This window comes from Lepus europaeus, chromosome 13 (assembly GCF_033115175.1).
Source record: "Lepus europaeus isolate LE1 chromosome 13, mLepTim1.pri, whole genome shotgun sequence".
NCBI classification, from domain to species: domain Eukaryota; kingdom Metazoa; phylum Chordata; class Mammalia; order Lagomorpha; family Leporidae; genus Lepus; species Lepus europaeus.
In genome coordinates, this window is record NC_084839.1 from 27168529 (window position 1) to 27193469 (window position 24941).

General features: G+C 38.6%; 1 protein-coding gene across 6 annotated transcripts in view; it reads left to right on the plus strand.

Annotated features, from left to right (window-relative positions):
• Nucleotides 1-24941, plus strand: part of LCLAT1 (lysocardiolipin acyltransferase 1) — a 175804-nt gene that overhangs the window by 37343 nt on the left and 113520 nt on the right. The window contains exon 1 of one of the 6 annotated variants that reach the window (XM_062209207.1): nucleotides 5877-5994. The exons of the other annotated variants lie outside the window; for them this stretch is intronic. The gene's annotated coding sequence lies outside the window, so the exon portion shown is untranslated. Of the gene's footprint in view, nucleotides 1-5876; nucleotides 5995-24941 lie in introns of those variants that run through there. 6 annotated transcript variants of the gene reach the window in all.

Genomic DNA, 24941 nt, shown 5'->3' on the forward strand with positions numbered 1-24941 from the left:
TGCATTTAAGACAAAGAACCCTTAATGGGCTTTAAAGGAAGTCTGCTTTGCTCTTTTCAAGTCTTGGAGTCTGTAGGCAGTTAGCATGTGGGAAAGCACTGAACTAGGAATTGGAGGACATGGCTTTTAAGCTTGCCACTGAGCAAAGTAGTGATTTGGGTCAACTTTTTAGCCCTGTTGGAAACTTTGTTTTCCCATTGGTAAAGTGAGTGTTGGACAAGATTTTAGTTGTACAATTGAGTTATATTTGTATCCAAATGAGAATCCTGCTTCAGAGAAGTCGCTGTGGGGGGCCTTGCCTTTCTAAGATTGTCTTCCAAGAAAATTAGTTTCCTTTTCCACCAAGTCCAGATGACCCTGCTTGCTGACCTGTCATCTTCACAGCAAGAACCTTGCGACTTTATTTGCTTCAGAAACTCAAATGCATTTTCTGACTTTGCAGATTTGGGTACCAATTATTGAGGATAATCAGTAGAATGTGCTGAAGGCTCTGTAGGAATTTGCCATACAGGAATTTTTAAAATACTTTAAAGTTGTTAGAGTATTATAGTCTTCTCAAAATCAATCATTCTGAGGTGAACAGGTTTCATTCCAAAATAATTTTTTCATCTATTTACTTATTATACTCTGGGATCCTAGTTTTGAGATTCTTAATTTAAATTTTTAGTGTTTGTTTCAGTGTCATAGATCTCTTGGTTTTGCTATTAGCCAGTTTTACTTTATTGTAATTGTAAGTTAATAGCACTAGAAGAGTGTTGTGGGCAAGAGCTGTGTTGTCCACAGTAAAATCCCTAATACAAATCTAGTTTCTGTTTCTTTGTCTAGAGCCATAAAATTTTAATGTGACTAAAGGTAGTATGATCAGGGCGTGTAACTATTTACACACTTGTATGAGAGCATAACATTTAGTAACATATTTACTGGGCATTCTTTTAAAAAATGATTTCATTCTTAATATATACTAAATCGATCTTCTGTATATAAAGATAATTGAAAATGAATCTTGATGTGAATGGAATGGGAGAGGGAGTGGGAGATGGGAGGGGTGGGAGTGGGAGGGAAATTATGGGGGGGGGGAGCCATTGTAATCCATAAACTGTACTTTGGAAATTTATATTTACTAAATAAAAAAAAAGTAAGTAAATGAAAAAAAAGTGATTTCATCTTCAAATGATTAAATTAAACTGTTTATCAAATGTGGTTTTATTTTTCCAAATGTATGGTAAATTGAATTTCAGCAGCCTGAAATTCATTCTATTTATCTTTTACTATGCTCATAGTATGTGATATCAAATTTTAGAAAATCCACTAACTTCTACTGAAGCAGAAAGTTCTTTAGAATCTGACTAATTAAATTATCTGAACATTAATAGATTGCTATGTGGTAGTAGTGGTTTTTTAAAATAATAATGTCACTTAACTCAGCCTGATCTTTCAGCAGAGTACACTTGAATCTTTTCCATGGAAAGCTTTATGATAAGAGATACATACTACTATTGGGAACCATTAACTTTAGAAATTATCTGCAGATGTTTTCCATGCGTGGTTGACTTCATTTGGTTTGGTCCCCCTTAGCTGAATAATTCTAAACTGACTGGAAAGCTGTATGGCTGACATTTACATGCGTGGTTGGCACTTACCGAAGCAGTACACCAGATTTCCGGTAAATGGGATTTGCAGCATTTTAATTTTTCTGACAGCTTTTTTTCTCTTCATTTCTAAGGAGGCATGCAGAGCAGTATCATCTTTTTCAACCCCTGACATTAATGGCATGTAGAAGGGAAGGTAGAAGAAACAGTTTTCATGGAACTGTGGTTTCATTATACTAGGAATTAGCTTTCTGCTTTTAATAAGCTCATATTTCCATTTGTCAGAAGCAGTTTCTAAATGTTTGCTTTCTTTAGTCTTTAAATTTAACACTGTTTTATTCCAATAAAACTCTTCTTATCTTATAGTTGAATGATGGTGCTGGAATTTCTCAATAAAAAGAGCATTTTACCTTTTTTATGACTATTTTTAATAGTAACTAAATATTTCTCCCTTTAACCTATAGTAAATGATTGGAATGATAGATTATGCCATTTTTAGGCTAAAAGTAGTTATTTTAATTGCTTAATGCTTTAGCAGCAGATTGTTTTCTAGCTTGCCAATTAACTACTTTCCTAAATTCCCTTTTGGAATTTGATATTTGTCATATATGTTTCATTTTTATGTAAGAACTTGAAATTGAGTTCAGGTAAGTCAAATAATTTTTTTCAATTTTTTGAGCATATATTTTATACATGTGAGCTGATAAGCCTTTCTGTTTACTGTCAGATAACTCTTGCTTCTTATATTTAAACTCTTTATGAATATTTAGGAGCAAGTCTTTTCTAATTTCCAAAAGCAATAAAGGCTTGTTAGAAAATATTATAGAATTAAAATATATATAATAAACTTGAAGGTGAAAGCATTAAAATATATAATAAACTGGAAAGTTGAAGTCAATCCTTATTGCCTGCAGGGTAAAGACTGAATTTATAATAGTCAAGAAAGAATGTTATCATAGAAAATACTGTTAATGGTCTTAACTGACATGTTTTAAAACATTTTTAATATAAAAAGCATGAGACTTTCATTTTATAAGACATTATATGTAAGTCACAGAAAATTGATTTGTAAAATAATACTAAGTTTGTATTATTGACAAGTTATGAGCTTGTGCTTTTCTCACTTCAGTGTAGACTGGTAGTAATTTGGACACATATTGAGGATGGATCTTCAGTTTAGCCTTTGGGAACCATGGCCCTGACCAGTCTTACCTTGTCTCACTGGTCTCTAGAATCTAGTCAGTTTGCCCTCTCACCCTGGCAGACTCTTGCTTGGCTTTGACTTACCGGTTTGTTCATATGGTTTCCTCCTTCCTGGTTACATTCCACCTGCCCTTCCTGGTTAATTTAAACCCTTCTTGCAGCAGGGACTACCAGCTGTCACTAGCATTCCTTTTCTTCTGAGCTGGGAGCGAGTGCTCATTTCCCACTTGACTGTGCTTTAGATGGTGGAATGTGACAGGAAGTGATGTTGTGTTCCTCCATATTCCTTCAATTTCTGGCAGACGGATGTGTACCGTGAGGTTACACTAGGGGAATACACAGCTGTGCACAAGCCGCCTAAGTTCCTGAATGCTCTGTGGGAGGTTGTCCCAACATTCTCCTCCTTCTTTACCGTGTGAGTGCTATGTCGGCAATAAATAACTATGCAGGAGTGTGTTTCACGTTTGGTCCTGTTTGTTACCTCAGTTACTTGAACTCTAACAACATGGCTTCCTTTAGGAAGTGGTTGCATACTATTCTCGTTCACTTAGAAAATCATTTTTTCTTTCTCTCCAAGTCTGTTGACACTTACTGGGTGCAAGTATTTGCTGTCTACTTTTTTTTTCAAGTCAAATACAAAACGACAGTATGCATTTGACATGTCTTGCTCACCTAGATGGTCGGCAGGCCTTTGGAAGTAAGCGACTATCTTCTCTTTCTTTTGTATTTCCTGTGGTACAGAGCTAAGATAACTTAGTAAAAACCTGAAGGAATGAGAAGTTGGGAACGAATCTTCAGAGCAGAGATAGTAGGGTCCACAATAGTGTTGAATTTGGGTCGCCTCATTTATTTTAACTTTCCCATTAGGCTTTCTTCATTGTAAAGGAGACAATGTTACAGAAAACCCACAATTTAATAAATGGGAAACAAGCATTAGATAGCGGAATCCGGAGTGGAGCAGCTGCTCCTTTTCTCTCCTCTCACTCCCTGTCTGCCTTCTGCAAACATTGAACTTTTACAGCAAGCCATGTTGTAGGCCTGGAGAGAGGGGGACAAGGCACAGTAATAAATAAAGCAGGCAAGGCTTTTTGCCCTCCTGGAGTTTGCAGAAAATAAATGCAATGTTTGAGATGCTAAATGTGATCAGTGTCTGGAAAAATAAGATAGGGTGTGAGGTGGAAGGATGGTGGGGGATATGAATGGTGCTCTGAGTGTGTTCTGTGGGGTTGGTGTTAATAGTTCTCGATTGCAGGGTGGCGCTGTGGTGCAGTAGGCTAATCCTCCGTCTGTGGTGCTGGCATCCCATATGGGTGCCGGTTCGAGTCCCAGTTGCTCCACTTCTGATCCAGCTCTCTGCTGTGGCCTGGAAAGCAGTAGAAGATGGCCCAAGCGCTTGGGCCCTTGCACCTGTGTGGGAGACTGGAGGAAGATCCTGGCTCCTGGCTTCCGAACGGCTCTGCTCCAGCCATTGAGGCCATTTGGGAAGTGAACCAACAGATGGAAGACCTCTCTCTCTCTCTCTTCCTCTCCCTCCCTCCCTCCCTCTCCCTCTCCCTCTCCCTCTCACTGTCTGTGACTCTACTTCTCAAATAAATAAGTAAAATGTTAAAAAAAAAAAAAAGTTCTCAATTGCATGATCACTGTGCACTTACTCCTCATGTAGGATCTCTGTCCTAATGTGCTGTACATTGTGATTTAACACTATAACTAGTACTCAAACAGTATTTTTCACTTTGTGTTTTTATGTGGGTGCAAACTGTTGAAATCTTTACTTAATATATGCTAAACTGATCTTCTGTATATAAAGAGAATTGAAAATGAATCTCGATGTGAATGGAAGGGGAGAGGGAGCGGGTGGGGGGGAAGCCATTGTAGTCCATAAGCTGTACTTTGGAAATTTATATTCATTAAATAAAAGTTATAAAAAAAATTGCATGATCAGGGGAGGTCTCCTGAGAAAGTGACCTTTGGGCTGAGACTTGAACCAGCTGAGTAAGAGAAGAGTAGGAGAAAGAGCCTAAGCAGTGGGGCACACAGTGCCCCCCAGGCCAGCGGTGTTCTGAAATGCACGTGCTTGTTGGTTACTGCTCTGAGTAAACTAAAAACCCCTGAGCTGTGTGCGTGAATGGAATGGGTTTTATGTAGGTGGATTATAGCATACCATTTTCTGCTGTGTGAATAAACCTGTTAATAAGAAAACCATCCATGTTTTGCGGGTCTTTAGCATCTCCGCAGGGAAGAACCCTTCTTTTCCTTACTGCGCTCTGTAGAAAACGCTGGCTGTGTAGTAGTTATTACAGTAGGTCTCATGAACTGTGTTGTAGTTAGGCCCATAGCCTCTGGAACACAGTGATGGTTATGAATATTAGTAAATTTGTGCAAGATTGCTTTGGCTGTAAGTTTTTAAAAATTGCAACACTAACATCTGGTCGTTTATGTGCAATCCTCCTAGCTTTCTGCTAAAGAAACAGTAGATGATTGTTCATTCTTCACTGAGGAGGAAAAAGTGTTGGATTCGTGCTCTGTAGGGAGTGATTTGAAGTTGAGACAGCTGACTTTGCAGCCATATCCCAACATGACAATTGTCTGACACACTGACCCTGGAACCCGGCTTTCGTTCTGTTTCCTTGTAATGATTTATCTTCAAAACAGCCTGGCTGCTGTAGGCTGTCTCCCTGGGATCTTGCTTTTTTTAAGATTCTCACTCCTAGATACTATCTTTCATTTTTCCTCTGGAAATATTTTTTAGCACCCAATAACTTCTTCGTACACCTGGTTCCCACCCAACCAGGCCACATGGAGTTAGATCCCTTTTCCTAGATTCTGAGAGTTTGAGAGCTGGCAGGAGTCCTGGAATTCTGTTGTGTAACAAGTGAGTGCAAAGCTTGTTTTGGAGTCTAAGCAATTCTGAATTCTCTTCTCAGTCTTTTTCCAATTCCATCACTATTTTCTGCAAGAAATTACAAAATGCTGCTTGTTACAGGCAGCTTCTCATTGACCCTAAGGAGAGCCTTGAGATTCTATTCCATGTTTACAGTTTCGGTCCAAACTTTTCTTTCAGTCTGTTTTCTCTCTCTGCCACCTGACCAGTTTACCATTGTACTGATGTTAGCAGATGACCTCATCTTGATTTGGAGTTGAAAACATTTGACTGTCTCTAGATCTAGGCCCAGCTTTGCTGCTGACGTGCTCTGTGACCTTGGTAAGTATCTTAATCTGATTGAGGATGAATTTTGTGTTTCAAAGGTAAATCTGATAGCTGGATTTTCCGTCTCCACATGCGTGGTCTTTCAGCAGAGACAACTGAGCTTACAAAATGGGAGTAAAATAATAGGAAATTTAATGTGATCTTGTCTTCCCCACTCCCAGTGTGGAATAAAGGGAGGGATCTCCACTCCAAGAAGTGGAGCTTCTTCATGGCCTCTCCCCACAGAGGCAAGGTGCAGGACAGACTCCTGCTGTCTCCTCTGGTCCAAGGGGGAAGAGGATCTCTGCTGAGAGTGGATGTCTGTGGAAGGCAGGGGTCAGAGGGCCCTTTGGTCTCAGCCTGACTTAAGAGAACCATCAGGACTGTCTGGTTGCTTGTGTATCGGAAACTTGCCATTATGCCTAAAACATTGCAAAAAAGCTGGTCACACGCACTTGGATTTCAGATGAAGCATTTGTATCTAAATCCAAAGATGTCTTAATATAACTTTATCAGTCTACTGTGAGTAACTAATAATGGCCAGTATTTACCAAGTATGTGTACTGTGCACCAGTTGCTGTTGTAAGCATTTTAAAAGATATTAACTCATCCAGTTTTCATGTCTCCTTCCTTGATGGGTAGTTACTGCTCTAATCACCCCTGTGTTCATATCATGAAATAATAGGTTGGATATTTCACAGTTATTAAGTAGCCAAGCTCGGATTCAAACCAGTATAATTTGAACATAGGCTTCAGCTAATTTAGTGGTAGTTTGGCATTGAAGAGGAATAAATGTCATTGTAGGAGGGCTTGGGACTCAGGTTTTACACAGTCCCCTACTGATACACTAAGTTATTTTACTTCTCTGGGTTTCATCATCTGTCAAAAAAAAAAATAAAAAGTATTTCAGGGGCCAGTGCTATGGTGCAGCAGGTTGTCATGGCCTGTGGCACTGGCATCCAGTATGGCTGCTGATTTGAGTCCCAGCTATTCCACTTCTGATCCAGCTTTTTGCTAATGTGCCTGAGAAAGCAGTGGAGGATGACCCAAGTCCTTGGGCCCCTGCACCCACCCAGGAGACTTGTGAGAAGCACCTGGCTCCTGGCTCCTGGCTCCTGGCTTTAGCCTGGCCCAGCCCTGTTCATTGTGGCCAGTTCTGGAGTGAACCAGCAGGTGGGAGTTCTTGCTCTCTCTCTCTCTTAAAGATTTATTTATTTATTTGAAAGCGTAACACAGAGAGGAGAGGCAAAGAGAGAGAGAGAGAAAGGGAGAGAGAGAGAGAGAGAGGTCTTCCATTTGCTGGTTCACTCCCCAATTGGCTGCAACGACTGAAGCTGTGCCGATCCGGAGTCAGGAGCTTCTTCCAGGTCTCCCACGTGGGTGCAGGGGCCCAAGGACTTGGGTCATCTTCTACTGCTATCCCAGGCCATAGCAGAGAGCTGAATCAGAAGAGGAGCAGCCAGGACTAGAACCGCGCCCATATGGGATGCTGGTGCTTCAGGCCAGGGCATTAACCTGCTGTGCCACAGCACCGGCCCCTCTTTCTTTCTTTAACTCTTCCTTATAAATAAATCTCAGAAGTGTTTTGAGAAACTAGACTCTTAGGTCAACATTGTGACTCAGTGGATTATGCCACCACCTGTGATTCTGATATCCCATGTGAGCACTGGTTTGTGTAGCAGCTGCTCCACTTCCAATCCAGCTCCCTACTAATGTACCCGGGAAAGTGGAAGAAGATGGTACAAGTCCTTGGGCCCCTGCACCCACATGAGGGATCTGGGTGGAGCACTTTAAGCATCCAATTTCTTTTTATAAACCTTTAAAAATATTTATTTTATTTGAAGTCAGAATTACAGAGAGAGATGGAAAGACAACACAGAGATCTTCCATCTGCTGGTTCACTCCCCAAATGGCCATGACGGCAAGGAGCCAGAAGTTTCAAACAAGTCTTCTACACAGGTGCAGGGGCCCAAGGACTTGGGGCATCTTCTGCTTTCCCAGGCACATTAGTAGGGAGTTAAATGGGAAGTGGAGCAGCCGGGACTCGAAACAGTGCCCATATGGGATGCTGGCACTGTGGATGGTGGCTTTACTTACTATGCCACAGTGCCAGCCCCAATCTTTTTAAAATTTATTTATTTTTTATTTGAAAAGCAGAGTTTTCAGAGACAGGGAGGGAAGGAGAGGGAGATCTTCCATTCTCTGGTTCACTCCTCAAATGGCTGGCTGGAATGACTGGTGCTGAGCCAGGCCGAAACTGGGAACCAGGAACTCAAAACATATCTCCCTCATGGATGGCAGGGACCCAAGTATTTGAACCATCACTGCTGCTTCCCAAGGCACACGTTAGCAGGAAGGTTGGTTAGAAGTGGAGCCAGGACTCAAACTCAGCCACTGTGATATGCAAAACATTTTGTTAGTAATGTAGGTTATGGGGGCCGGCGCCTTGGCTCACTTGAGTAATTCTCTTCTCCGCCTGCAGTGCCGGCATCCCATATAGGCGCCAGGTTCTAGTCCCAGTTGCTCCTCTTCCAGTCCAGCTCTCTGCTGTGACCTGGGAAGGCAGTAGAGGATGGCCCAAGTGCTTGGGCCTCTGTACCCTCATGGGAGACCAGGAGAAACACCTGGCTTCTGGCTTCGGATCAGCCTAGCTCTAGCCATAGTGGCCATTTTGGGGGTGAACCAACGGAAAGAAGACCTTTCTCTCTGTCTCTCTCTCTCACTAACTCTATCTGTCAAATAAATTAAAAAAAAATAATGTAGGTTATGTGTCAAAATGATAAAATTTCAAACATGGGTTAAGTGTATTCTTTACTTTTAAAAATATAACTAAAAGATTTAAAATAAATATATATGGGTCATAGTCATACTGGGAAGGGCTGTTGTGGAGAGTTCTATGTGAGAAAATGAATGTGTGGTTCCTATGGGTAGGAATCTGGTGAAAAAGGAAAAATAGCACAAACCTGGTAAACCTATGTATGCCTGTAGATATACTGTCTTCAATTCAGCTATAGGTGAAGTATGTTTGAAAAATTAATTGAAACAATACAGCAGTAGTATATTTAGTAGTAGTAATATATTTATTGGGCACTTACTATTTACCAGGTACTCTTCTAGTCACTATATGTATATTAACTCATTTAATACTGTCACTAATACTATAAAGTAGGTACTTTTATCACTGATGGTTAAGTTAGGTTACTTGCTTTTAAGGCTTCATAGTTAGTATAGTGAATAATGAAATTAGTCTTAGATTATACAATTTGGGTCCAGATTTGGTGTTGTGTTGCCTGTTAAGCTAGAAGACCTTATGACTTGTTGTACTTCTGACTTCTGATTTAGTATAGTTGTATGTACATGGACAACCTGCTGTTTTTTTTTTTTTTTTTCCAGCTTAGAAGGTGGCTTTAGAGCCTGCTTGTAATTTATATTTTGCTTGTAGATTTTTTTTTAATTTCCTAAGAAATGAAAAATTTTTGTTAATAGTCAACACATATAAAGTTGGTTGTTTATACCTTATTTTCAGCCTGTTAATTGGATTTGTGTTACTGTTATAAAGTTTTGTATGTTATCGAAAGTCTGCCTGGACTTTCAGGCAGAAGTGTATATGTCCAAATAATAACTAATAAACTTTAAATGAGTGGTGTTGAAAGGAAATACAAGGATTTACTATAGAATTTTCTTTGCCAAGAAACCATTTAGGTTTTAATTTAGAAAAAAAAAAAAAAGATGAGTGCATGTTTTCAGTGTTGTTATTCTGAAAAGCAAATTGCAATATTATATCTAAGTTGAGCATACATGCCCGTTTCTTTGTTGAGTTTTTATTTGTTTGAAAGGCTGAGACAGATCGGTCTTCCCATTCATCGGTTTGCTTCCTGAATGCTCCCAGCAGCCATGGCTGGGTCAGGCCAAAACACAGAGCCTAGAACTTAATCTGGGTCTTCCACATGTGTGGCAGGAGCCCAGGTACTGGGTTATCACCTGCTGTCTCCTGGATTGTGCATTGTCAGGAAGCTGGAATTGGGAGCAGAGCCAGGACTTGAGCATTGGCACTCCGAAATGGCATGTCAGTGTCCCCAGTGCAGCTTAACTGCCGCGACAAATGCCCACCTGCATGACATATTTTACTGTACATACGATGTGGATGGACCCTTGTTTCTGTACTGCTGTGGTGTGGATATGGTTTGAATGTGTCCTTCAACAATTCATGTGTTGGAAGTTAGTCCTCAGTGTGGTGACATTAAGAGGTGATGAAACTTGTAAGAGATGGGCCCTCAGAGGAAGTCATTGAGGGTATGTCCTTGAAATGGATTATTGTTCTTTCGAGACCCCTGGATAGTTCTTATGGGATCCCTGCTTAGTTCTTGAGAGAGCTTCCTGTCTTGCCACGTGATCTCCCTCTTGGATGTGCTTCCACCAGATGCCACCTGTTAGGATGTGGTAAGCCAAGGGGGCTATGCCCAGAGCCGTGGCCTGTGCCTCCAGAGATGTTAGCTGAAGAAGGCTCTTTTCCTTAAAATTACCAAGCTTCAGGTATTTTGTTATTGTAATGGAAAACAGACTAACACAAGAACTGTGTTAAATTAATTTGTAACCCAAAACTTGAAAATTTGTATGTTTTATGCCACCCCTAGGTATGAGATGCTGTTCTTGATTCAAGAAAAGATGTCACAGGTCCCTGCTCAGTAGAAATGAGAAAATAATAAAGTAAATACCAATTCAACACAGTAACAGTATGTAATTGCAAATGGACAGTTAGGTTTTGTACGAGTTCTGGGAAAAGAAGGAAACTATTTTGAATTAGTAGTTTAGAAAGGGTTACTATAGGAGGAGAAAATTCAGCTTATGGTAAGCAGAGCAAAGAGGATATAGAAGGAAGTGCTTAGACATGAGGAGGTGTAAGTTGAATTTGGGCCATAAAGAGACTTCTGCTGTGATTGGAGGGAGTGTTAGGAAGCCAAGTAGGGGAAATTATGGAAATGAATTTGGGTCTAGACTATAGAAGACCTTGAATTCTGGGAGTAGGAGTTTGAGTTCCTTAAGAAGTTTGAAGTTGGGAGGGAAAAAAAAAAGCTTTGGGTGTATGACACTTTCTGTTTGAGTTGCTGCTTATATGTTGGCATTATAAATAAGTTATGTTCTTCACTTGAAATCCTAGATATTTTTGTTCTTAGTGATAAGAAAAACTTAGGAGCTTACTTTCTTTGTTGCTAGTTAAATCCAGTGCATGAATTATTAGCATAATCTGAGACTGGCAGATATTTGAGATTTGTCCATTTTTAGAGATGACAGATGAGTGTTTTGTACTGACTCTTAAGTTTGTTTATAAATTTTGTGTTCCATGACTTAATGTCCTTATTTATGAGGTACACTAAAACTCTTATTTTAAAGTTCTGGCTTATCTTAACTCCACTATCTTATTGGCCCTTTGGGGTACATTGTTTAACCTGTTGAGCCTCATATTTTTCTTTGTAAAATTGGAAAGATACCTCCCTCCTAGAGGGGGTGAGATTGTCCAGTGAATTAAGCCAGTTTAAAGAGAATACATCCATAGCCGGCACATTATGGAGATAGCTACTCAGTAAATTGTCTGTCGTTCCTGATTTTGAAATGGTTGTTGGATAGAGACTTAATGTAGACTTTCTTATTACTTAATATTGACTTTCATGTAATGGAACTCATAAGGAAATCTGGAACTTGAGTAAAGTAACTTGGCTGAAGTCTGATTTTGTTATAATGATTTGAATTTTTAAATGTTGATAGACTAGCAGAACTAACTGATGTTTTAAAAAAGATAATTTTGGGGGCTGGCGCCATGGCTCATTTGGTTAATCCTCCGCTTGTGGCGCTGGCATCCCATATGGGTTCTAGTCACAGTTGCTCTTCTTCCAGTCCAGCTCTCTGCTGTGTCCTGGGAGGGCAGTGGAGGATGGCCCACGCATTTGGGCCCTGCACCTGCATGGGAGACCAGGAGGAAGCACCTGGCTCCTGGCTTCGGATGGGTGTGGCTCTGGCCGTAGCAGCCATTTTGGGAGTGAACCAACAGAAGGAAGACCTTTCTCTCTGTCTCCCTCTCTCACTGTCTAACTCTGTCAAATAAAAAAAAAAAAGATTATTTCGCAGCTATTTTCATTGGAACCTACATTTAAAAATAAATTATCAAAGGACTAAGCTATTTCTACGAAGTCATTTTGTTTGATGAGCTAATAGCTTACTCTGTAACTGTGGCATTGAAGGAGAGTGGAGGACAGGAAGAATATTCTTTACCAAACGTGTTAAGATGATGCTGTTACGGAGATGCAATTAAACTTTTTTGTTAACTGATTTTTTCCTATTTTTGCTTGTGTCTTTGAATGTTGATATATGTATACATTTCTGTAAGCCCTACCACGATGAGGACACAGACTAATTTCATTACTTCAGAATACAGCATTATAGGGTCCCTTTATGGGCACTTCCCCTCTCTAAGCCCTAATGGACATGGGTAATTTTTATGTTTCTTCCTTTATAGAATGGATTAATGGGAGCTATGAAACCAGGTAAATAATCTCAATTATGCTGTCAAATAAGATAAAATATGGGAAAATCAATAAGATAATGCCCATGAAGGCATTTAGAACATAGGGGCGCCAAGGACCTTAAAAAATAGCTTTAGATGTATTAAGTCAGTAGATGAATATTAGTTGGACTGTTCTACCCAGTCAAGTTTGTGTAATTTTTGATAACTTTTTCTTCTCACTCAAAGGCTTTTAAACTTATTTTTAAAGACTGTTCCATGTGGTCCTGATTGATGGGAATCCCTGTATTATTTAATGTGTTTTGACTTCATGTTCCTTTTAAGTAAAAATGGACAATAATACCTACTGTGAAGGTTGTTACGGCAATTAAATTTTATTTTAACAATTAAGTACATACCTATGAATGTTAAACAGATGTGTACATAAATATGTGTATCTGTGTGAGAATACTTCAGAAAGTTTGGAGAAAATGGAATTGAAAGTAAGTTTATTTTGGTACAAAAAAATTGAAATCCATTCATTGGTTTTTTCGTAGTACCTTTTTTTCCATGAACTTTTTGGGGAGCCTTCATTTCTAATGCCTGTAGTGGGCATTCTGTCAATTCAAAAAATGTGCATCTTATAAATAATATGGTCTACATTTACTTTGGAATGGCTTAGTAAGGGAATATCATGCCTTTGTGATATCTGGATCTTCCCATACCCCATGGGAAAATTGATCCTCAAAGAATCACCTTTTCTTTCAATAAATTTTTTAGAATCTTTTTTGGGGGAAATTCATCCCAGATTTCTCTGTTTGGGAGTAGAGGGAAGTATATTCAATTATTTATCTTAATGATTTCTAAAATGTGATTTTTGAGATTGATTTTTGGGCTACATGAGCTGGATCTTTGCCAACCCTAGGGCTTCCTTTTGAACTTGTATTTATAAGTCTAGTATAAGATTGATTTTCTTCTCGACATTCTTGGCTTTTTCGTAAAAGCAAAGTACATAGTGTTCTGACATATATCATCTGAAGAAATAGGATATAATTACTTTCCTACAAATTTAATTATTTAATAAAGTACAGAAGCAGATTCAGAAGATTTTGTTCTTGCCACAAATTATCATGTGCATTCTCTTTATCAGTGTTGTTTGTCTTATTATTAGTGTTCAAAATATATATAGAATCATCAGATAATACAATTAGAACCTCTGAGATTGTCTCATTTATGAATTCTTAATTCTCTCAACTTAAAATTTCCCTTTCATAATAAGTATTTCCAGTACTCTCTTAAGTGTCTTTAGTACTCTCTCTAGTTAATGAAATTTTTGTTCCCATAATTTAAATGAATTGATATAATTCTTAAGCTGTAATAAAAGGCTAAATAATGGAAAATAGAGTATGAAGTATGATTATGCTATAAGATAGAAAGGAAAAAACTCCCACAGATAGCCACAGTGCTCGAGTGAAGTGTAGTGCTGTCCCATGGAGAACCGCTGATCTAGATCAAGTCTTCTTATTCTGTAGATGAAGAAAGCAGGAGTAGAGATGAGAGGGCAGAGCAGGCATTGTTGGATGGCACTTGGTATTGCTGTCTTAGAATTACACATTTGTTATTAGTAGCACTTAGGAACAAAACTGTTTTTGTAGTTTTTCAAATACTTACATGAAACCATTTTTCATTTCTACATGAGGCGGTTAACTGTATTATTCTTACTTTGATGCTTGTACATTGGCGCCACTCTTGCCAATTCGCTGGCTGCAGGAAACCTGGGTGTTTTTGCAGCATGCTGTACTGTGAGCCTCTGATTCTGCCCACGCAGAATTGTCGCTTGATTCATGGGGTTTCTCATCCCCCTGGATGTGTGGATGCATGCATAGTAACTCTGGAGTAGCTTCTGCGGATTCAGACACACTTCTAGAGCTCCTGTGTTTCTGGTTTTATGACTTCGGACATGAGCCTATTATTTCTTTATAAAATTTTCATCTTTCCTTTCTTACGTGTTGCCACAAGCTCAAATGAGAGTGTAAGGGAAAGTGATTGTGAGCTGTGTCATGTGTGATATGCAAATACAGTGGTTTAGTGTTGCTAAAGCCTAGCATCCTCCTTTTTGAAGGTTATAAAAAAACATCCTATTTTAATGCTGTTTAGTGGGTATATTATTACGAAGTTGCTAAAGTGAATCTTTATGTTACTTCCTTGGATCTAAGAAGTTACTGCCTGCCTTGGCGACATGGAATGTCACATACATGCCTCTTTTCAGCTCCTATCTCCATGTGTTCAGTCCCCAGTAATGGCACAAAAAATGAAATCCAAACCAAAACTTTTCGATTTTAGTTCTTTTACCACTATGTAGTCAAGGAAGCATCCAAGAGAAGCACACAGCCCTTGTTACACACTCTCATAGCCTATATTTCAATATCATGATTTACTTGTTTTGGAGTGTTCTAGAAACACCCTCTGAAAAACTCAAGCAAGTTATCTGCATCAGATTCTCTAGCCAAGTTCTCCTTTTGCCTAAATCTTACACTCTTAACTTACACTATTGGAATCAGCACTGTGGCCATAGTGGGTGAAGCCGCCGCCTGCAGTGCCGGCATCCCATATGGGCGCAGGTTCATAGGCCGGCTGCTACACTTCAAATCCAGCTCTCTGCTATGGCCTGGGAAAGCAGAGGAAGATGGCCCAAGTGCTTGAGCCCCTGTACCTGCATGGGAGACCTGGAAGGAGCTCCTGGCTCCTGGCTTTGGATCAGCCCAGCTCCGGCCATTGCAGCCATTTGGGGAGTGAACCAGCAGATGGAAGACCCCCCCACCCCCCGCTTCTTCTCTCTGTGTAGCTCTGACTTTCAAATAAATAAATAAATCTTTTTAAAAAAACCCTGCCTTTCAAGTAAATTAAATAAATCTTTTTAAAAAAAGTTACACTATTTCTATCTTTTTTGTTCAGATTTTATTTGAAAGGCAGAGTTACAGATAGGGAAATATGGAGAGAGAAATCTTCCATCTGCTGTTTCACTCCCCAAATGGCTGCAGTGGCCAAAGCTGGGCCAAGCCGGGGCCAGGAACCAGGAGCTTCATCTGGGTCTCCCATGTTGGGTGCAGGGACCCAAGCTCTTGGGCCATCTTTCACTGCTTTTCCAGGTGTGTTAGCAAGGAGCTGGATCGGGAGTGGCACATTAGCAGGGAGCTGTATCAAAAGCAGGGCAGCAAGGACTTGAACCACTGCCCATTATAGGATGCCAGCATTGTAGGCAATGGCTTAACCCATTATGCCACAGTGCTGGTCCCCTGAGTTACAGTTTCTAAAATTGTATGTGTGTGTATGTGTGTGTGTGCATAAGAGAGAGAGAGAGAGAGAGAGAGAGAGAATATTAAGTTTAAATGAAGATTGTAAGAGAACTAAGAATAAGTCTAGATAAGAGATTCCCTTAGCAGTAAGGAAAAGGAACTGAAGCAAAAGTGAATCTGGATCTCTGTTGTCTCATCTGAGATACAAGAGTTTGTTTGCCTGGGGTCAGATGATGTCCTTTGACACCCGGTTGAGAGGAGAGGGCCAGGAAGAGGTGAAGAGAAGGACAGGAACCAACTCTAAGAGCTGCTGTTTTTATTTGCTTTACATATAGGACTTCTTGGTGGGATTTTAGAATAAAGGGTTCTATGGCCAAAAAAGAATTGCCAATCACTAGGCTAAATTATCTCTAAAGACTCTTTGAATTCTGAATTTCCATGATATATGATTTTATAGGCAGTATGTTTTTTCAATTAACTGAATTTTCAGAGATGTCTCCTGTATTGTAATGATTGCATTATACTGTTCTGAAAACTACCTCCTTTTGTCCATGAAATAGCATAGTTATATTTGTAGGTCATACAAATGATTTTTTAAAAATCCTGTGAATAGCAATTGCTATTCTTAGCCGTGATGAGCTTTTGTTACCAAATAATGTTTTTATTGGTGGGTGCCTATTTTAACTTTGCCTTTATGTTTTTGTTTATTTTTTTTTTAAGATTGATTTATTTATTTAAAAGAGTGACAGAGAAAGATAGATCTTTCATCTTCTGGTTCATTTCCCAGATGGCTCCAATTGCCAGGTTCATCCTGGTCTCCCCCATGGATGGTGGGGGCCCAAACAATTTTTCCATCTTTGTGGCTTTTCCTAGGCCATTGGAAGGGAGCTTGATTGGAAGTGGAGCACCTGGGACTCGAACTGGCACCCATATGGGATGTTGGCGTCCCAGGTGGTAGCTTAACCCGATACGCCACAATGCCGGACTGTTTGTTAATTTTAAAAACATGCTGTATGAAACAGTTTAAAATACATGGAGAGGGCTTTAGGATAATTCTCCATCTGTTATTTATTTTGAATTTTGCTAGTCTAGGGAAAAGAAGAGTTGCAGAAGTAATGTTTTAATAGCAAAGCAGATGTTCCAGATATTAACCCTGTTATTATATGCACAAAAAATACTTTTACACATGAATCGAAACTCAGTCATTATCTTTCAGGATAAATCAGGAAAAAAGTGTTTCTGTAACATTTGTAACATTGACCCCAAATCCAGGGTTGATGAAATTCAGTCTGAAAGCTTAAAGTCAAAAATTGTTTCCCTATGTTATGAGGCCTTGAATAATAAGACATCCCCCAAATTTTAAAACTCAACCTACCATGAATAAAATTAGTGAGATCTGTAATGTGTGTGTAACTAATGTGTTTATTGCTGTTTTCTTCATCATTTTTTAACTTACCAACTTATTTTCTTGAATAGTAACAAATTATGATTTGTCCTTAGTTCTGCCTCATTGGCTAGACACCTGACAAATTTATTTCATGACTGAAAATTACACTGGATGATTTCTTTAAAGTTGAGAATGTTTCTCAAGTTTGTTTCCAGCGGAAAACCGTTTTAGGCTGCTGTTGAGTTGGTTTTGTAAAGTAGCAGTGTCTTAACTGCGTAAGAGTTACGAAGTCTTCTGATAAACATCAGGATCTTCTCTACAGAAAAAGCCATATACATAACTTAGGATACAGTTTTAGGGGGCCAAACTCTTGAGTACAGTGCATGAATCATTTATGGGTAAACTATTCTTTGCTGGGTGAAGAATAGATTGCAAGAGAGAAAGAGACTTAAGTTTTTTCTTCACTTTGCTTGTGTCTTTTAAAAGAAAAAAAACATTATGAATGATATTTGTTGTATTTGGAAAAATAGTGGTGTATTCATTCAGTTTATACTATTCTATAATTTGAACTTTTTTAAAGATAATGACAACTATAGTTTTTTTTTTAGTAGAAATAATGTGATTGGTTTGTGTTGCTTTGAAGAATTATAATACAAAGAATTGTGATTTTTGTGCAGGAAAGCCTTTTGTTAGAATTGACTTGTTAGATGCTTCTAGATACACTGGAATTTTATTTGAGAAAAAGATTGCTGCCAGAATATCAACTCTTTATATATGATAAACATTGGATTGGTGTCTTTACTGGTTTGTAATTCTCATTAGTGGCTAACTGTACCTTCACTGATAATATATTAGTGATGGACCTTGTCCAACCTCTTGATGTAAAAAATCCTGGCTTCTGACTTTTCTCTTTGAAATAAGTGTTGTTGAGATTTTTTCCCTGTTATTGTTAGCATGTAAAAGTAATACTCTTTACACTTGGAAAATATGGGTTAAGAGGGAGGAAGACAGTCATCCACAGTTTGGTTGTACAGGAACAGCCATTGCTAATCATTTTTGAGGGGCTCATCTGTCTTTTTTTTTTTTTTTTGGTGATTCCATTCTGTTTAGATTTTGGTCTCCTACTGTCCTCTGGCTTTACTTGCATGTTTCTTTTTCTAATATTTGAGAAATTAGTAGTTATATTTATAATTTACTTTTTTCCTTCAATATTCATGACTTCAGGATAGAGTTGGTTAGTTATTCATGTGTTGGTAATCCCTCAGTTAATTAATTGTCTTCCTTTTGAGCTATAATTCACATATCCCATACAATTCATATAACTTTTGACACTTCACAGAGTTCTATAGACATCACCATTATTTAAATTTAGGACCTTTTTTTAACCCCCAAACAAGTTTTATACTATTTGTAGTTACTTCCCCTTTGCCCTGTCCCCAGCCCCATGGGACTGCTATTCTATTCCTTGTCTACAGTGCTGTCTGCTCTAGATTTCATATAAACGAAATCGTAACAATAGGTGGACTTTTGTGGCTAGCTTCTTTTGTCCAATATACCGTATTCAAATTCTATACATCTTGTAGCTTGTATCAGTACTTCATTTCTTATTTTGATGTAGAATACTGGCTGATAAATACACCACTTTCATTTATTTTGTAAATGAAAGTTGCTTCTACTTTTTGACTATTTTGAATAGTGTGTAATCCATACATAATACCTTTGCATTCTTTTGTGTGGACATATGTTTTTATTTCACTTGGGTATCAATATCTATATCAAGGGATGGAATTGCTGGGTCATATCATAACTGTGTTTAACATTTTGAGGACTATAATATAAGTAATTTGGAAAGGAAGATTATCTTGTAGGTAACAACTAGGAGCTAGGAGGCTTACTCTAGCTAGTGTAATGCTTTTGCTGAAATGGTTTCATATGGTGGTGTTTCACTTGGTGTGGGTGTATGTGGTTTTAACTTTTGTATCTTATGAGGAAACCTTGTGTAATAACAGGAAATGTGGAAATGTAGTGTACTTGCCATTTATGCAGAAAAATGGGATGACATTTCATTTAAAAAATCTTCCTGTTAATAATTCATACTGTTTGAAATGATTTGGAAGAAACAAAAACCCAACAGAAATCTTGAAACTTTGGAAAACTCCCTCATGACTCACCAGTCACTATACAGTGTGTATCAAAGAATAACTCAAGCGTCTGCCTATTTATGTCTTTGTCTTTTGTCTTAGCTTGAATGAGTATTCTCCTTCCTCCAGGTCGGGGCCTTGTCTATACCTTGATTGCTTCTCAGTGCCATAGCCATCTGTGATGCCTTTCTAATGGAAAGAACATCCACCTGGTCCCAGAAGGAAAATCTTAACCTAGCTTTGTCACAGGTGGCCATCTCAGTGAGCCCCATTCACTCATTCTTCATTGGTATACCAAGGGAATGATCTGTGACACCAAAAGATGTCAAAAGCTCTATCTCTAGACTTCAAAGATTTTACAACTGTCACACTTACTGATTTCTCATGAGTTTGACATTTAATATATGCTTGCTTTCTTGTCTTCCTCCTTCAGTCTTTTTCTCCCTGTCTTCCTCTCTTCCTTCTTTAAATCCATTCTACTCTTCCCAGCCTTGGTGATATGCCATAGGAAGGCACAGACTAATTGTTCCTTTTCTCTATAGTGTCTTGCCTGAAGATGGCTAGTATTTGATAGTGAACATATATGAGATTTTATTGTCTGTGGAATGACTGGTGTTTGTTTTTTGTTGAAATAATTGAAATAACTTGGTAAGTTTAGACAGATATGATAGCTTTATCCTTTTCCTCACTTTTGACTAAAGTAGGCATGGGTATAGTTAGAAATGACCATTCTGCTTTTGTAACTTTTAAAATGACTTTTCTGTTAGAATTTTATCCTTAAGAGACTGAGTATTATGTGTATATGTATGAACTTAGTTTCAGTGAACTCCTTTCTTCCTCTGCCTCTTTAATTAGTTCTTTATTGATACATTTTACTGGTTAGCTCCATGACTCTTGAGGAAAAACAAAACATAGGAATAAACTTCAAGGAAACAGAGAGCAATGCTCTGTAGTAAATGGAATGATGGTTTTAGGGACCTTTGTTAGTTCCAGGATGCTTGCTAAAGCCACTGAGTTTTAGGTTAGCTAGGATACTTTAATCATTCCTATCTTAATTTATGTTTGCAATGGTGTTTAATTTGCAGATGTTTACTTTGAGCTTGAAATGTAGCATATTTGTAGATTATTTCTACCTCAATATTTAATCTACTTGGATTGTGAAAGAATAGGAATTACTGGCAAGTGAATAATTTTGCCTGTGCTTAAGCTGCTGCTTTGTCCTCTCCCCCTTTTCTCCTCTGCCTTTCCCTTTTACCCTGTCAGTGACAAGTGGAAATGCTCTTACAGGAAGGTTCAGTTCCTTTTACCTGCCATCTGCAGTCACAGCCTATCCCATCCCTATCCCACCGAGGCTGCCATATATATCATTGTCAGGCATCCTTGACAGATTTCTGTTTGTTATATAACCCATATGGGATCAGAGTTCTAGAGGGAGAGTTGTCCCTCCCCCTTCCCAAAATGGTTTTTTTCTGTCAGCAGAGTCCATCTTGGAGAGCTGCTCATTTTAGAAACTATAGCTTGACCTTGTTCTTTGCAGCTGCATCATAGTGCTTCAGGGTGGTGGGTGTGCCACAGTTTATTTAGCTTTTCTGAAGTCAGTGGACATTTATGTTTCTCCTTTTTTTCTGTTACCAGCAATGCTGCAGTGAAACATTTTTGTACATGTAGTTGAGGGCTTGATTGGATAGATGCTAGGCAGGAATCTGAGAGCAGGCATATTCAGAATTGCAGTAGCTGCTTTCCAGCTCACCCTCCAAGACCACTTTATCCTTCCCCCAGCTGTGAAGACAAGGACACTGACAGTGACTTTTAGAATATCAAGTCTTTTTTGCCAATATGGTGGGGGAATTGACATTTTGTTGTTTGCATTTTTCTTGAAAATAGGTGAAGGTGAAAATTTCTTTATTGACCATTTGTGTGTTTTTCCTCTTGTAAACTACATAGATCTAACTGGATTGTTTATGAAGTATCAGTTTATATTATTATGTATATAACCATTTTTTTTCTAAAGGAATCTTTTATAATGAGCACAGATTTCATAAGCACAATTTTAGGAATATAGTGATTCTTCCCACCATACTCACCCTCCCACCCCCACTCCTACCCCACCCCCTCCTTCCTCTCCCATTCCCAGTCCCATTCTCCATTAAGATTCATTTTCAATTAACTTTATACACAGAAGACCAACTCTATACTTAGTAAAGATTTCAACAACTTGTGCACACACACACAAACTGTTCGAGAACAAGTTTTACAGTTAATTCTCATAATACAACTCATTGAAGACAGAATCCTGCATGGGAGGTAAGTACACAGTGACTCATGTTGTTAGTTTAACAATCAACACTCTGATGTATGATGTCAGTGATCACCTGAGGCTCTTGATCATGGTGTCTCCCCTGCCAGGTAAGTATCACCCAAGGCTCTTGACTTGAGCTGCCAAGGTTATGGAAACCTTTTCAATCCACAAACTCCGTCAGGATTTAGACAAGGCCATAAGCAAAATGCATGTTCTCTCTTCCCTTCAGAAGAGAAAAGTATATCCTTCTTTGATGGCCACTTCTTTCTATTGAGGTCTCTCTCAGAGAGATTCTTCATGTAGGACATTTTTTTTTGCCACTATGTCTTGGCTTTCCATGCCTGAAATGCTCTCATGGGCTTTTCAGCCCAACCAGAATGCCTTAAGGGCTGATTCTGAGGTGAGAGTGCTTTTTAAAGTGATTATCATTCTATGAGTCTGCTGTGTGGACTGCTTCTCTTGTTGGAACATTCTCTCCTTAATTCTTTTATTATTACCAGATACTTGATCTTATTTATATGATCTCTTTAACACTTAATCCTATCTATATGATCACTTCAATACGTAATATGGTTACGTATTTTCACCACTCAGCTTAATGAGATTTAGGGTCCCATGGCAGTTTTTAAATGGTACCCTTAGAAGTAAGTCTGTAGGAATGTATGCAGAACTATACAATTTATGGTTATAAATTTCCTCCTCTCTCTTATTCCCACTCTTACTTTTTACAGAGATCTAGTTTCAATTGACTTTATACACATATGATTAACTCTATGTTAAGTAGAGTGTTCAGCAAATAGTATGAAGAAGAGACAAAAAAAAAAAAAACAAAAACAAAAACAAAACACCTGTTCCTTGACAGTCAATACAAGAACTGTTTAAGTCATTGCTTCTCAAAGTGTCAATTTCAGTTCTCCATATTTTCTTATAGGTGCTCCATTAGTTATCTCAGATCAGGGGACCAGTCCCCTTTGAGACTGGCTTATTTCACTAAGTATGATGTTTTCTAGATTCATCTATTCTGTTGAAGATGATTGGATTTCATTTTTTTATCGCTGTGCTGTGTATTATTCCATACAGTACATATCCCATAATTTCTTTATCCAGTCTTAAGTTGATGGGCATTTATGTTGATTCCAAGTCTTAGCTATTGTGAATTAAGCTGCAATAAACGTGGGGGTGCAGATAACCCTTTTATTTGTTGTTTTCATTTCCTTTGGGTAAAGTCCCAGAAGTGGAATGGCTAGGTCATATGGTAGGTCAACATTCAGATTTCTGTTATCTCCAAACTGTCTATCATAGTGGTTTTACCAGTTTACATTCCCACCAACAATGGATTAGGGTACCCTTTTCCCCACATCCTCGCCAGCATTTGTTGTTTGTTGATTTCTGTATGAAAGCCATTCTAAGGGGGGTGAGGGGAAACCTCATTGTAGTTTTGATTTGCATTTCCCCAGCGGCTAGTGATCCTGAACATTTTTTCATGCATCCTTTGGCCATTTGGATTTATTTCTTCTTTTGAAAAATATCTTTTTAAGTACTTTGCCCATTTCTTCTAAGGGCTGTTTGTTTGTTGTTTCTTGACTTTTTATAAATATTGGTTATTAATCCTTTATCAGTTGCATAGTTTGCAAATAATTTCTCCCATTCTGTACAATGCCTCTTCATTTTCCTGAGTGTTTCTTTAGCAGTACAGAAGCTTCTCAATTTGATGTAATCCGATTTCTTAATTTTGGCTTTGATTGCCTGTGTCTTTGAGGTTTTCTTCCAAGAACCCTTTGCCTATGCCAGAAGCTTCCAGGGTTTCCTCAATGTTCTCTAATAATTTGATGGTATTAGGTTGTAAATGTAGATCTTTAATCCATTTTGAATGGATTTTTGTGTAAGGTATATGGTAGGGGTCCTGCTTCATACTTCTGCATGTGGAAATCCAGTTTTCCCAGCACCATTTGTTGACAGACTGTCCTTGCTCCAGGGATTGGTTTTAGCTCCTTGGTCGAATATAAGTTGGTTGTAGATGCTTGTATTGATTTCTGGCATTTCTGTTCTGTTGCTTTGGTCTGTCCATCTGTTTTTGTACCAGTACCAGGCTGTTTTGAAATTATCTGCCTTGTAATATGTCTTGAAGTCTGATATCGTGATGCCTCTGGCTTTGTTTTTGTTGTATAAGATTGCTTTAGCTATTTGAGGTCTCCTGTGTTTCCATATGAATTTCAAAATCATTTTTTTTTTATAGATCTGATAGGAATGTCTTTGGTATTTTGATTGGTATCCCATTGAATCTGTAAATTGCTTTTGGGAGAATGGACATCTTGATTATATTGATTCTTCCAATCCATGAACATAAAAATTTTCCTTTTTTTGTGTCTTCTGTTTCTTTCTTAAGTGTTTATTAGTACTCATCATAGAGATCTTTTTAAAAAATATTTTAAAATTTTTATTTATTTATTTGACATGTAGAGTTACAGGCAGTGAGAGAGAGAGACAGAGAGAAAGGTCTTCCTTCCATAGTTTATTCCCCAAATGGCCGCCACAGCTGGAGCTACACTGATACGAAGCCAGGAGCAGGAGCTTCTTCCTTGTCTCCCATGCAGGTGCAGGGGCCCAAGCACCCAGGCCATCCTCCACTGCCCTCCCGGGCCACAGTAGAGAGATGAACTGGAAGAGGAGCAACTGGGACTAGAACCCAGTGCCCATATTGGATGCCGGCACTGCAGGCAGAGGATTAACCTAGTGCGTCACTGCGCTAGCCCCCCACTCTTCATAGAGATCTTTGACATCCTTGGTTAAATTTATTCCAAGGTATCTGATTTTTATTTTAGCTATTGTGAATGGGATTGATCTTAGAAGTTATTTCTCAAGCATGGCATTGTCTATGTTTAAAAGGCTGTTGATTTTTGTGTATTGATTTTATATCCTGCTTCTTTATCAAGCTCTTCTATGAGTTTCAGTAGTCTCTTGGTGGAGTCTTCTGGATCCCCTATATATAGAATCATGTCATCTGCAAATAGGGATAGTTTGACTTCATCTTTCCCAGTTTGTATCTCTTTGATTTCTTTTCCTTGTGGCTCTGGTTGAAACTTCCAGGAGTATATCGAATAGCAGTGGTGAGAGTGGGTATCCTTGTCTGGTTCCAGACAAGGGAATGCTTCCAACTTTTCCCCATTCAATAGGACGATGGCCGTGGGCTTGTCATAAATTGTCTTGATTGTGTTGAGGAATGTTCCTTCCATACCCAATTCGCTTAGAGTTTTCATCATGAAAAGGTGTTGTATTTTATCAAATGCTTTTTCTGTATCTATATTTATAATCATATGGTTTTTATTCTTCATTTTGTTAATGG